Source organism: Mastomys coucha, unplaced genomic scaffold (assembly GCF_008632895.1).
Source record: "Mastomys coucha isolate ucsf_1 unplaced genomic scaffold, UCSF_Mcou_1 pScaffold22, whole genome shotgun sequence".
In the NCBI taxonomy this organism is placed as follows: domain Eukaryota; kingdom Metazoa; phylum Chordata; class Mammalia; order Rodentia; family Muridae; genus Mastomys; species Mastomys coucha.
The window spans coordinates 119589449-119602820 of record NW_022196905.1 but is presented as its reverse complement, the minus strand read 5'-3'; the positions used below and the strand labels follow the sequence as shown (position 1 = coordinate 119602820).

Genomic DNA, 13372 nt, shown 5'->3' with positions numbered 1-13372 from the left:
AAAAAAAAAAAAAAAAAAAAAAAAAGAGTGTTTCCTCTGCATGTATGGAGATACAACACATGGGTGCAGTACCCACAGAGGTCAGAAGAGGGCATCAGATCCCCCGGTACAGGAGTTACAGATGGTTGTGAGCTGCTATGTGGGTGCTACAAACTGGACTCAAGTCCTCTGCAAGAGCAGCAAGTGCTCAACTGCTCAGCTATCTCTCCAGCTCCCATCATTCATCTAAATGATGCTTGAAGGGCTCTGTGAGCCCCAAGAGAGGCATGGAAAACCGAATGCTATCCATCCTCATGTAAGAAGAGCAGAGGCCAGAAGCACAGAGCTCTGAAAAAGACCAAGCCGTGTCACGTTCATCTTCCAGTATGTGTAAAACAGCTTATAAAATGTCATATTGCAAAATCTGCCTTTAGAGGTTAATATTTTTACTGTCGAGTTATTACACTTCTGCAACTCCATTATCCCAGGATAAAAGACACAAAGTGGTCTTTGAGATGTGGGGATGACTCCTGGGGGACCTTAGGACATGTTCATTTCATTCTCCATTCAGAACAGCAGAGCCAATGTATTCTGGGTCTACCATCCTGCATGTGGCCTGCTATTGACTCCTCAGGCAGTGGACAGTTTGGGGTGGTCTGCTGTGACCTTTCCCAGCCCAGAGACTGCCTACACTACAGAATCAGAGAGAGTATTCCTCACGAATATTCACAGAAAAATCCAGAGATCCCAGATTTAAGCAGTCAGAGGATCAGTTGTCATAGGAACAAAACACTTTGCAGATCTTGCAAAGTGCATGTTGCAAAATGCACTAAGACACAGCAGGGAGGTGGATGGTGTTTATTTCTTTTTAATTTTCAATTATTTTTAATGTGTGAGCACACACACACACACACACACACACACACACACACACACACGGAGGCCAAAGAACAACTTGCGAGGGTCAGTTCTCTTCTTCCATCATGTGGATCCTGAGCTTTAAACTCGGGTTGTCAGGCTTGGGCCAAGCATATTCAAACCATAACAGTGCCTTTTCCATGATAGGCTAGCTTTTGCTTCCTAGATAGACTCATGGAATCAGGATACATGCTCTTGTCCTTGCTTTCTTCTTTCAAGACTTCACGTTCAGTCCTTGCTTCTGCCTGGCTGTAGGTGGCCCTGAGCTTTCTTTTGGCTCCTTCCAGGCAGAGTCACAGAGGAGGATCAATAGCAGTTAATCAGCATCTTTCACACATTTCTGTATTAGCACGGGGTTCCCAGGGCAAGCAAGGTCTATAAAGGCAGAACAATAACCAGGGCTGCTCACTTCCCCCCGAAGCTTTGCTAGCTTTTACTTGCTCCCAAGAGTTTTGGTTTTTTTTTTTTTTTTAAAGATTCTGTTCTAACCAGCCTGGTCTACATAACAAGTTCCAGGCCAGCATAAGCTACATTGTAAGACCTTGCCTCAAAAATAAAAGTACAACAAAGTACAATAAATACAATAAAATAAATATATAATAAATCCAATAAAAATACAATTTTATAGCTATAACCATAGAAAGATTATTTGTCCTCAACATTTATTCTTGCATGTCAGATCAGGATTCAACGTATAAGGGATTGCCTTAACACTCTTTCAGACAACCTTCACATCCAGGGAGGGGCTGCTGGGAGTGGATCCGCACCACAGACTGAAGAATGGCAACTTAACTCTGAGCTATTCTCCCCATACTGAACATGTTCCCTTTCAGTCGCTGGGGCTAAGACCTTGCATGAACAACTCTAAGAAAGCTAGGCTCTCCTCCTCTCTCTTCAACTCATGAAGTCTCTTAGAAACCAAGTTAAGAATCCCAGTGTGTTCTGTTAGCCACGTAACCTTTCTCGCCTGAGGCATCTGTAAAATAAGACTAAAAAGTCCCTTTGTTTAACAAACGCTGTTGCTGAGACCCGGGAGCTATCCTAGGTGCTGAACACAGAGTGTGGCCAGACGACGTCTTCTGTGCTGGTGAGATTTAAAGGCTGATCTGGGAGAGATACATAATTAATACAATCATATAGTTATATAATAAAGAACTCGGTAGTGCGAAAGGCTTGAAAGAAAAAAATTCAAACAAGGAAAAGAACAGAGAATGAAAACAGAAGGTACTGTTGTGGCTAGACTGGAAATTATGCCCACTGCAAAACAGGCAGGATGGCACAAGTTCACTTCTGAGATAAATAACTGTTAAGCTCCAATTCTGTGCGCAGAAAAAAAATCTATTAAAGATAAAACTTTTTTAAAGTTTATTTTCCAGACAAAATCTAACGGAATTGCTAACTAATTGGACTAATTGAAGAAACGTTAAAGAGGGCCACAGAAATGACACAGTGATTAAGAATGCAAGCTGCTTCTACAGAAGACCTGCATTTGGATTCAGGCTCCCAGGTCCTGTGACTCACAACCACTTGTTATTCCAGCTCTGTCGTCCCCTACTGGCATTCTTGGACATTGCACGCATATGCGCATACACACAGACACACACGGGTAATTACAAATTAAAAAGTAGACTTTGAAAACTAATGTTAAAGAAGAATCATTTAAGGAGAAGAAATAATGGGTCAGAAATCCATGCACAGAAATAAGAGCCCGAGGAATGGAATAATTTAAACAAGACTAAAATTAACATTTGTCAGTCATGATTGCTCTGTAACATAAAATAATAGCAGTATATCTTCACATCGGAAGTAAATATAAAATAGAAGGCAAACTCGAGCAGATGGGAAGGAGTAACTGGAAATAAAAGATTTCCTGGGCTATGTATTAATACAACCAAAGAAGTATTTAACTAAAGGTGAGTTTGGATTCCCTGACACATATTGCAAATACCAGCTGTGGTGGAAACACATAAAACAAATGTTTTAATTTTTATTTTTTTACACATATTGATGCTGAGGACAGAACCCAGATTTCTGCATGGAGAGTGCCTGCTGCCACTGAACCACATCCTCGGCATAAATATTTTATTTATGAAAAGACAAAAATGGTAAGTTAATAAATTAAGACAGAATGTTCAATTGGCCAGACGGGCAGCAGAAATGGGGGAGAGAAGCACAGAGCAGATGGAAAAATAAATTAACAGCAGGACGGCACCTTCCGGTCTAATTCTAAATATGAATGATTTGCTTGCATAAATTAATACACAGGTCCCCAATTCATGTTCTAAAACCATGGTCCAAGCACAGAGTCTGTACAAGGAACTCATTATAAGCACAAGAGCCTGGGGACGCTAAAGATAGACGTGGGAGGAAAGATCTGTCATGGAGACAGACCTAATGAAGTTGAAATGGAGAGCTCTGTGTGAATCCCCAACCACAAGCCTGTTGCAGAAACAACTGCTAGAGATAAGGAGCGATACCACATGGAAAAAGGGGCTTGGGAGATGGCTGGGTGGGTAAAGTACCTCCCACAGAAGCATGAGGAACTGAGTTCAAATCCCCAGACCCTCATAGGAGCATGACACATTTGTGAGATCAGACATGACAATTCCCAAGCCTTGCTGGCTAGCCAGTCAGGCTGGATTAATGAGCTCCATGCTCAGTGAGAGATTTTGCCTCAAAAAATACAATGTAGAACTACTGAAGAAGGCACCTGATACTGACCTCTGGTTTCCACACAGATATACACCCACATGAACCATATAAACACTACACACACATGCACACACACACACACAGGATGACGTATATACATGTGTATATACCCACATGAAACATATATAAACACTACACACACACGCACATGATGACTACTTATATATACATGCATGCACGCCCACATGAAACATAAATACCACACACACACACATACATAAAATGCACAAGTACGGGCAGAGCTTCAGAGTCCAGAAGACTAAAGCTAATGGAGCTGGAGTAGCCAGTACAAACACAGTTACGTCACTGACTTTGACATTTAACACACTTCTCTCAGCGATGAAAATCACTAAGGACAGAAATGGCCCCGACCAGCAGCATCCAGCCATGTGAACCCCTCAGCTGCTATAGAAGAGCAGTTATACACTCTATTCCACTGACCACAGAGTGAGTATTCAACAAGGAGGCTTGATTTTAGATGGTAGGCTATGAAAAGCAAGGCTAAGGACCCCCCACAGCATGTCAGCTGTCACTGCCACCCCGCCTAGGCCACCTACAGGATTTCCTCTTCCACTTTCAGCTTTGAACAGCCTAAGCTTTGTTTGTCTTTTTTCTTCTCTCGGGTGTACGGCCTTCTCAGATTTGAAGTTTGGAGTCTCTGCGATCTGGGCTATTTTCTTTTCAAATACTTCTTTAGCCCCATTATTTGAGCTTACACTGGAGCACATGCATGCACGCGCACACACACACACAAATAAAAATGAAAATAAATCTTTTTTTTAAACCAAGATTGTTGCTGCTATGCATTTATATTTGCAATATTCCTATTTGATTCTCTTTCTTGCGACTTTAATCCCTGCTAAAATTACCCACCCACTCATTTATGTTGTCAGTCACTTCCAGTCTAGCCTTTAACATGTCAATCACAGTTATCCTAAATTCTAGCCTGGATGTGCCATCATCAGAGCGAGAGCTAGTCTGGTTATGAGTCACTAACACCCCCCTCGGGGGCATGTCTTTGTATCAATTTTTCATGTGCGTTGGGCTTTCTCGTCTAAGGATGGATACGATCAAGTTCATGCAAAGGGTGCTGAGAGGAACTGCTTCTGTCGTCAGCAATGGACATGCCTGTCCCTCAAGGCCTTCGGTGATGTGTTTACTGATCTATCCAAGCGTGGGATGGGTCTGAAGTGTTTGTCAGGGTCATGTTCAGGGTACCAAGGGCTGCAGAGTCCTCACCCTTCCCTCACAATTGAAAGACGGCCTCCCAGAGCTTATTTCTTGACCTTCTCTTTCTTGGCTTTGGATCTTCCCACAGTTCCCCAGAGTATCTGCCTCTAAGGCTCTCCCAGCTGCAGTCGCCACTGCTTCCTCTTATGCTGTTCTGTGTAGTGGAGGCCTACGGTTGCATCCTCTGGTGTTCCGGGCATCGCAGTCAGGTTTGTACCCACACTTCGGAGAATGTGCACAGAGAGGATGAGCCCCATCTGCTGCTGCAATAAAATATCCTGACGAAAAGCAACGTATAGGAAAAAGGGTTTATTCCAGATCACAATTTCGGGGTACAGACCATTACTGTGGGTAGGTCACAGTGACTGGAGCCTGAAATAGATCATATCACAGAAGAGCAGAGAGGAAAGGAATACATATACATTCGCTTGCTTTCTTCACTCTTATACAGCACAGAGGCCAAAGCATGAAACAGTGCTACCCAGCTCCCACTGGAGCAGGGTCAGGGTGGGAGTCTTATCGGCTCAGTTAAGACAACCCCAACAGATGTGCTCACAAGCCAACCTGATCCAGACATTCCCTCACTGAGACTCTCTTCAAAGGTGATTCTAGTTTGTGTCAGGTTTACAGTTAAAGCTGACCATCACTCCACCTCAGAGGCATGGGGAATTCATAACATATCTAAAGCTAAAACCCAGCGCCCAGAGTCAGTGATGCTATCACACGGCCTCTGAGCAGACCTCTAGAGACAGAGCAAGTCAGGGAGCTTGCGTTCTTGAGGAGGTCCAGCTGAGCTCTAACGGTACCCACTGTAATGACACACGATGTCCATGAGCCTGGGCCTCGCTGGCTGCATCCCTTCCAAAGGAAGAACAAGACGGGGTTGTTTCTCACAGTGAGATGTTCAAGACATCTTCCCAAGAGGACTTGGGGCTCCTGCCTCCACTAAAGTTATGTCCTGTAGGTAGCTGTCCACCTTCCACTAAGCAAAGTTCAACCCTGCACTATACAAAAGCATGATCCAAACTCTTATGAGGCTTCCACGAGGTCCAGACCTGTGACTCTATGAAAAGTGTTTGTGGGAGCGGTAATAGCAATTGTGCATTCCATCCCAAGGAAACTGAGATAATAAGGAGATTTGAAAGCCTTAGCATTTAAGAATGCAGGCTGAGACCCAAGCCCTTCTGACTCATCAAAGGAATGCCCAGAGGAAGGAGGAAGTCTCTCCCGCTGAGAGCCCAGCGTGGAGTGTGCCCAGCCTCCTCCTGCTCCAGTGTTCTCAACCCTGAGCCTGCTGGGAGAAGCTCACTGAGCAGGTGCTCACAGCACAAGCACAGGGGTCAGGAAGCTAAGGTGCTTGGGGTATGTGCATCAATTAGTCACAGAAGAGGATCTGTGCAGGTTAAGCAACTTGTAGAGGGCTGGTGGGGCGTCAGACCAATCATAGATTTTTGCAGAGGCCCCGATGAGAGGACAAAGCGAACTTTACTTCTGAGTCTTCGGCCAGGACCGGACATGACAAAGCCACATATATGAACACATATAATCAATCACGCACACGCTTGAGGATGAAGCAGTTAAGGTTGTGCTTTCTGGGGTCCCAACTCTTCCTCTTGGGCTGTGGTTTTCAGTCCTTAGGCAGCTGTGTCTGAGGTATCCCATGTTTTCTTTCCAATGTTGTCTGACTTAGGTCTCTGCTGAGCTTGGTCAGTCTTTCCTCCTGCCCCCTGACCCCACAAGTAGTATACATGATGCTGTACTTCTTAATAAACTTGCTTGGCATAAGTCATCAACTTATTTGAATCTGGCCCCAGCTACTGCTTTTGTCTTCTTTATTTATCATCCTCAGGCCTCCGCTTGACACCTTTGGGGACCCCTATTCCTGTGGGTTCAAGGGATAAAAAGAAAACTGGGCCAGGCATGTAGCACATGCCTGAATTTCCCTGCATTTAGGAAACTGGGGAAAGGAGGGTTGCCACAAGTGTGAGAGCAGCCTGTGCGACACAGTGAGTCATTAGAGACTGGAGCTGTGGACAGAGTGAAGGAGAGAGAGGGAGGGAGGGAAAGAGAGAGACGGAGGGAAGAAGAGAGAGGAAGGGAAGAAAGGAGCAGGGGGATAAGAGGCAGGGAAGGAGGAGAGGAGAGAAGGAGAGAGAAAAGGAAAGGAGAGAGGGAGGAAAGGAGAGAGAGAGAGAATAAAGGAGAGGGGGGAAGAGAGAGAACTCTTCCAGGTTTGTATTTTTAAAACATTTAAAAACTACTTCTGGCTTTTGTTACTGTTTGTTTTTAGGAAAAGAAACTTCTGGGCTAGATGCATGTCTATTACTTTGGTAACTTGCTTACATAAAAGCATGAGGGTGTGAGCCAAATCCCCAGCACCCATTTTTTTTTTAAAGCCACATGCATCAACATACGCATATGATCCCAGCACTGGAGAAGCAGAGACAGGCAAATCCTGGGGCCGCACTGCTCAGTCGGTCTAACTGCAATCAGGGAGCTCCAGGTTCTGTAAGAGACTTTGTCTCAAAAACAGACAATCGAAACACATAATAGCACCTGCAGAAGAATACCACCTGAGGTTGTCCTCTGGCCTCCATACACACTTACACACATATGCATTGCATCTGCACACACATGAACACGCACAGGCATGCACAAAGAACAGAGACTTTTGCCAAAAACTACTGTGAACTCTGAACGTAACGGGTCAGCCTCAAGGGCCAAGAGTTTCCTCTCCAGACAGGAAAGGAGAAAGTCGACAAACCGCAGCCTTCTTACCACCTGCTTCAGAGCACAGAAAGACCCCAGCTGAGAGCTCCCCCTACCCCCCCCCACACACACACACAGCCAAGTTTGTCCACTGCTGCTAAGGGGAGGCTGGATGCCCAGGATCAGTCACTGGGGAAGATTTCCAACGAGATCCTTGGCTTAAAATTTCTGTTTCCAGCCCCTGATCCTGCTGCATATTTATGCTGTTCCCACACATTACCACCATCTTACCCTCTGCCCCTTCCATGTGTGTGCACAGACACACAAATACACTCTAGGCTGGGTGGTTTGTGAGCCCCCAGACACCTGCCTGTCTCTACCTTCTGCGCAGTAGAGTCACAAGCCTGAGCAACCATGCTGGCTTTCTTACAGGGACTCTGGGGATCGAACTCAGGTCCTTTTGCTTGCAAGGCAAACACTTTACCAAGTAAGCCACCTCTCCAGCTCACTTAGGCCTCTTTAGCTACAAAGTAGAGAACTTCAGCAAGGAGAAGAGACCTTTTTTTTTATACTGGATTCTGCTCAATAAACATGCTTGGAACAGCGCCTGGAAACGAAAGGGCCTGCGCCCTTGCCTTGGCTCTGTCCCCTCCAATTTCTTCCCCTCACTCTGTACAATGGTCAATTTTACACACACACACCCCGCCGCTCAGGCACGCACCCTATGATGGGCACTTCACCCATCAACAGTTGCAATCAATACTCACTGATCTTGAACCCTCTGAGCATCGGATTGGCCAAGTTAGCTGGCTCCAAGCGTAAATATGGCTGCCAGCAACCCACTCACATGAGTGAGGAGAGGTGAGAGGAGATAATTATCAGAGAGAAAGAAAAATCAGAAAACGGAAGGATAATTATCTATCCCAACCTGGGAAGGCAGCCCGTGCAAGGTGTCCACCGTGTTGATATAATTAAGTGAGTGAGGGTGTCAGACCAGCTGCTTTCTCATTAGTGGGGGCTGATACCACGTTCCCTGGGAGCCAAGAGTCACCGCACTGCATTTCCTTATTTTGGTTCCCGTTCTCCAAATTTCTACTCTTCTCAGTTAATAATCACTGCATCTTCTGCCCAAACCCTTCTATGTACAAACTCTCCTTCTTTTTCTTTTTCTTATTTATTTATTTTTTTTTTTTGGAGCAAATGGGGTCAGATGGGCTGTGGCTCTATGGGTCATCATTTGTTAGAGCCACCACTGCAGGCCCTGACTGTGGACCTACATACATCCTGCTGACCTCACCAGCCCTGATTTGGGATCTGAACTGGCACCATGACGTCCTAGACATCACATATTGAAGTTCTCCTCCCTGTCCTCAAGCGATGATCTCTAAAGTGTTTCTCCTTTGAACGGCTGCACAAAGATGGAATCTGGTACCTAGCACATCACGGGAGTTCCTGGCCTCCTGCCCCAGAAGCACCTGCCCGAATGCTTCGTTGTGGGTTCACACAGTGTATCTTCATATGACAAAGTGGATCATGGAGAGAAAAATCCTCAAACACCATGTACTAGATTCTTCCTTTTTCTACACTGAACATCGTGACCATTCACTCAGTGCTGTGTTAAAAACTTAACAATGAGTAAACAGGCAAGACGATTCCTGCTCATCCATCCATTCATCCATCCATCTGGTTAACCCCTCGAGTCAATGTGGAGCTGTGGGTACAAAGGTTAGTGATGGAAATGGAATCCCCACCTTCATCAGCTCACTCTACTGTGAGAGACAGAAACGCACTTGAGAACAGCCAGAGGGCAATGGGTAAGTATGACATCATCAGATACAAATGACAATAAGGACGTGCAGAGAAGAAGATGGGTGAGACCCATTCAAACCTCTCCCATGGGCTTCCCTTTAATTTCCCAGTGGTTTTTGGCTTTGACTAGGTGGGAGGGGGGTTCTCTCTAAATTACCCCTGACACTTGCCAAAATCACATTTCTGCCCAGTTAATGTCTTCAGCTTTTCACTCAGTAATTATCTCCCAGGAATGGAGACCTTGAACTTGTGGTCTTCCTGCCTCTATTTCCTGAGCACCTGGTTTATGGAGTACTGGGGATGGAACCCAGGGTCCCATGCACGCAAAGTAAGCATTCTACCAACTGAGCTCCATCCCTAGGCCTTCAACCATATTGTTCTGTGTGCTCTCTTCATCCTTTACAGGATAGCAACATGATGGCTGCCCCAAGACAATTCCGCTGAGCTCTCTCTGCCATCTGCTCAGTATGTTCGTTGCTGCAGAGGCATCCAGTTTCCTTCTATAGCTCCAATTAACCGCAGTGCTCTTCATCACAATGCTCACTGGCCTTACCTGTGTGTGTGTGATAGTACCCTCCATACCTACCACCCTCCCATACCCTGCATACCACGAATACCCTCCCCCGCTTAGTTACACATCCTCAGGACCTAACAATGAAGCCTCAACTCCACAGGTCACATTTACAGAGGAAGCACACAAGCTTCCTGAGTCACCTCATTCCTCCCAGGACTGCATGCACATCAGTGCTCTGGACCTCAATCTCTTCCTCTCTGCAGCGGGCACGACCTTGCTGCTGTCTGAAGAGACAGTGTGAACCTCAGGTAAAGTAGTCAATGTAAGGGCCCAGGCAGAGAGTGGCTGACAGACGAAGGTTCTCCATTCCTGCCCTTTATGACGTCACTGACTTAAATAGACTCTTTATGAGTATGTTTTAAAAGGGGGTGGGGGAGGACTCATGGACTTAGTAAGTAGTTCTGAAACAGGAGGGGCTGCCCAGTGCCTTCCTGGAGATGCTGACGTAGTGTTGCATGATTCGCAGGCTTGGAGAGGATGGATGCCTTCTTGCAGTCCCAAGACAGCCGGAAATCAGGAAGAACAGTCCAACCGTCTCAGAGACAAGCGACCCAAAGCCAGACTTGCAACGCCTTTGAAACAACATGAAAATAGCAAAGCAGGGCCTGGAGCAGCCTCAGAGGGAATGCACAGGTCTGGGCTCTGGCTCAAACTCTTCCTTTTCCACCTTCAGTTGGAACCAGGATACACTGTATATTAAAATAGTCAGAAGACAGTTCGTGGCTAAAGAGAAACTGTAACAGTATCAGCAATTATCAACTGCATATTCTGTGCCAGACTCTGGACCTAGTGCTTCATTTACAAAGGTATTTTTGAGGGGGGAGAGGAGGGAGAGGGAGAGGGAGAGGGAGACAGAGAGGGAGAGGGAGAGGGAGAGGGAGAGGGAGAGGGAGAGAGAGAGACAGAGAGACAGAGAGACAGAGAGACAGAGAGACAGAGAGACAGACAGAGACAGAGAGACAGAGAGACAGAGAGAGAGAGAGACAGACAGAGACAGAGAGACAGAGAGAGAGAGAGAGAGAGAGAGAGAGAGAGAGAGAGAGCAGTACCCAGGGAGGCCAGAAGGGGGCATTAAATCCTCTTGTGCTGGAGTGTGAGTGTGCTGGGAACCCAACCCAGGTCCTCTACAAGAACAACCAGTGCTCCTAACCTCTCTCCAGCCCCTCTACCAGGCTATAAATTTGGGTTTTATTTATACTGTATTATAATTTGTGTTTAGTTGGAGTTTCTGTTTGTTTGAAAGAAGGCATCAAGTAGCCTAAATCGGCCTCATACTCGCTGTGTGGCCCTGTGACACAAGTGTGACAAAAGTGGATCACAGCATCTGAGGAAACTTTGACTCTGATCTCAAGCCATGGTCACTCATATTTGGCTCCAGGATAAACCTTCTTTTATTCTCTTTGATGCTGAGGTCAAAACTGTGTTTCTACACCATTCCCTTGAACCTCTGACTCTCCAGAAACCACCTCCTGAGTCCTGGGGTGGCAGATAGAATAGCAGAGAGGGGTGTCTCATTCCCAGTTGGTGCTGTGCTGAGAATCAAGCCCAGAGCTCCATCCATGCTTGCGAGAGGAACCGTCTACCAGCTGAGCCTCACCCCCCAGCCCCGTACTGCACTCTCTTTACTAAAGTACTTTCTCCAGTGAGCCAGCTTGACCTCACCCACCCCCAGCAGAGCTCTGAAGTCAGAGCTAATAAATTCTGTAGGACCCTCCGCACTGGGGTAGGTCAACAAAAGCACATGTAAATCCATCATTCCTGTCTGGCCTTTAAACGTAGCCACCTCAGCATGCAGTTATCCAGGGCTCTTTCCTCACTGTACCCATGGAGAAAAAATCCAGACTGACATCCACGTGTTAACTGATGGTTAGACACTGGACTGTCGGGAAGACGCTGATAGATTTATCAGCCTGTGTGCTCCCGGGTGCATATGCCACTGGGAATGATACGTTTGAAAAGTGAAGGTAGAAAGTGCTCTCCAGACTAAACCATCCAAGGTGACTCCCATCGGGGAAGTCACTTTGGGGCCAGCTGTACGAGGCCTTTGTTTTTCCAAAGGGCTCAGTGGAACCAACAAGATGGCTCTCTGGATAAAGATGCTGGCTGCCAAGCCTGAATACTTGAGTTGGATCCCTGGGACCCACAGGGTAGAAGGAGTGAACCAACTCCTGCAAGCTGTCCTCTGACTTTCATATGTGCATTAGTGCACATGCACACACACGTGTGCACTTGTACACACATGCATGCACTTGCACGCATGCACACACACACACACACACACACACACACACACACAAGAAAACCAAAAATACAAAGATGGATAGCTCCTGAAAAATTACACCTAAAGTTGACATCTGGCCTCTATCATGCAAATATGAAGGCATGTGCAAGCACAATCCTATACACACACACACACCAGAATATATAAGCTGATAGTGAAAACACATGAGCTTTCACTTCTGGACCCTTATCAACTTGACCAGGTTAAGGAGCAGCGTTGTCTCCCTAGTGGGAGGCTGTGGAACCCACCCCTCTGCTTTCAGAAGCCCCTCATCCCGATGCTCTCAGCTGAAACAGAATTTATATTCCCAACAGCTGCAAGAGGCAGCATTCATTTCTAAAATCCATATCAGTCTGCTGATATGCATCAATAAGGCACTGAGTTGCCGGTGGTGAATCCCCTGAGTGTCTGGGGGAGACGTGAAAGTCTCACTGTCTCCTTTTTAAGTCATTACCTCTTGTGCAGGAAGAGCTCTTGTCAGCCACTGGTTCCTAATGCCTTTGGTTGCCCTGTAGACATTGAGATATTTAAGAGAAGGGGACACATTTTCATCTGTGAGAGACAGCGTAACCTCTTGGAGTAAGCTTAGCAGAAGTCAGTTTGAGAATAATCCAAGAGTAGAGGGATTTTAGAAAGCCCAAAATCGGTGTTGCAAGCCTTTGCAGGGGCTGCACTCCCTATGAAACTGGAGCACTCTTTTGATGCAGTGGTCAGAGCTCCAAGGCTCAAATCCCAGTCCAACACCTCATAGCTGCCCTGTGTGGCTTCTCATCAGTAGAGTGCGGAGTTTAACAGGAAACCCCCTAGGGGGTTGAAATACTTTAGGACCTGATAGATGTAGTGTCTGGGTACACAATAAATATCTCATACAAAGTTGGTGCCTAAGAGGCTACGGAGAAACCTCAGTGGGTAACATGTCCGCTGTGCAGTGTGAACACTCTGGTTCTGATCCCCCAGAAACCCACATAAACTTGTGTGTACTGGCATTGTTGTGGAATGGGTTTGATTAGCAGGCCCTGAGTTAATGAATGAGGTGAAAAAAATGACTGTGGTTGATTCCCAGCATCCATCTCTCTGCCTCTAAGCACATGTGCACACACACGGCCGGGTGGTGGTGGCGCACGCCTTTAATCCCAGCACTTGGGAGGCAGAGGCAGGTG

General features: G+C 46.3%; 1 protein-coding gene and 1 long non-coding RNA gene across 5 annotated transcripts in view; one reads left to right on the top strand and one right to left on the bottom strand.

Moving 5' to 3' along the window:
- The window catches only part of LOC116068454 (transmembrane protein 132B), a 337983-nt gene that overhangs the window by 14142 nt on the left and 310469 nt on the right, over positions 1–13372 (bottom strand). The window contains exon 1 of one of the 4 annotated variants that reach the window (XM_031338012.1): positions 10072–10198. The exons of the other annotated variants lie outside the window; for them this stretch is intronic. The gene's annotated coding sequence lies outside the window, so the exon portion shown is untranslated. Of the gene's footprint in view, positions 1–10071; positions 10199–13372 lie in introns of those variants that run through there. 4 annotated transcript variants of the gene reach the window in all.
- LOC116068455 overlaps positions 10333–13372 on the top strand; it is a 26109-nt gene continuing 23069 nt past the window's right edge. Inside the window, exon 1 of the long non-coding RNA XR_004109589.1 lies at positions 10333–10737. This is a non-coding gene — a long non-coding RNA (uncharacterized LOC116068455). The remainder of the gene's footprint in view (positions 10738–13372) is intronic.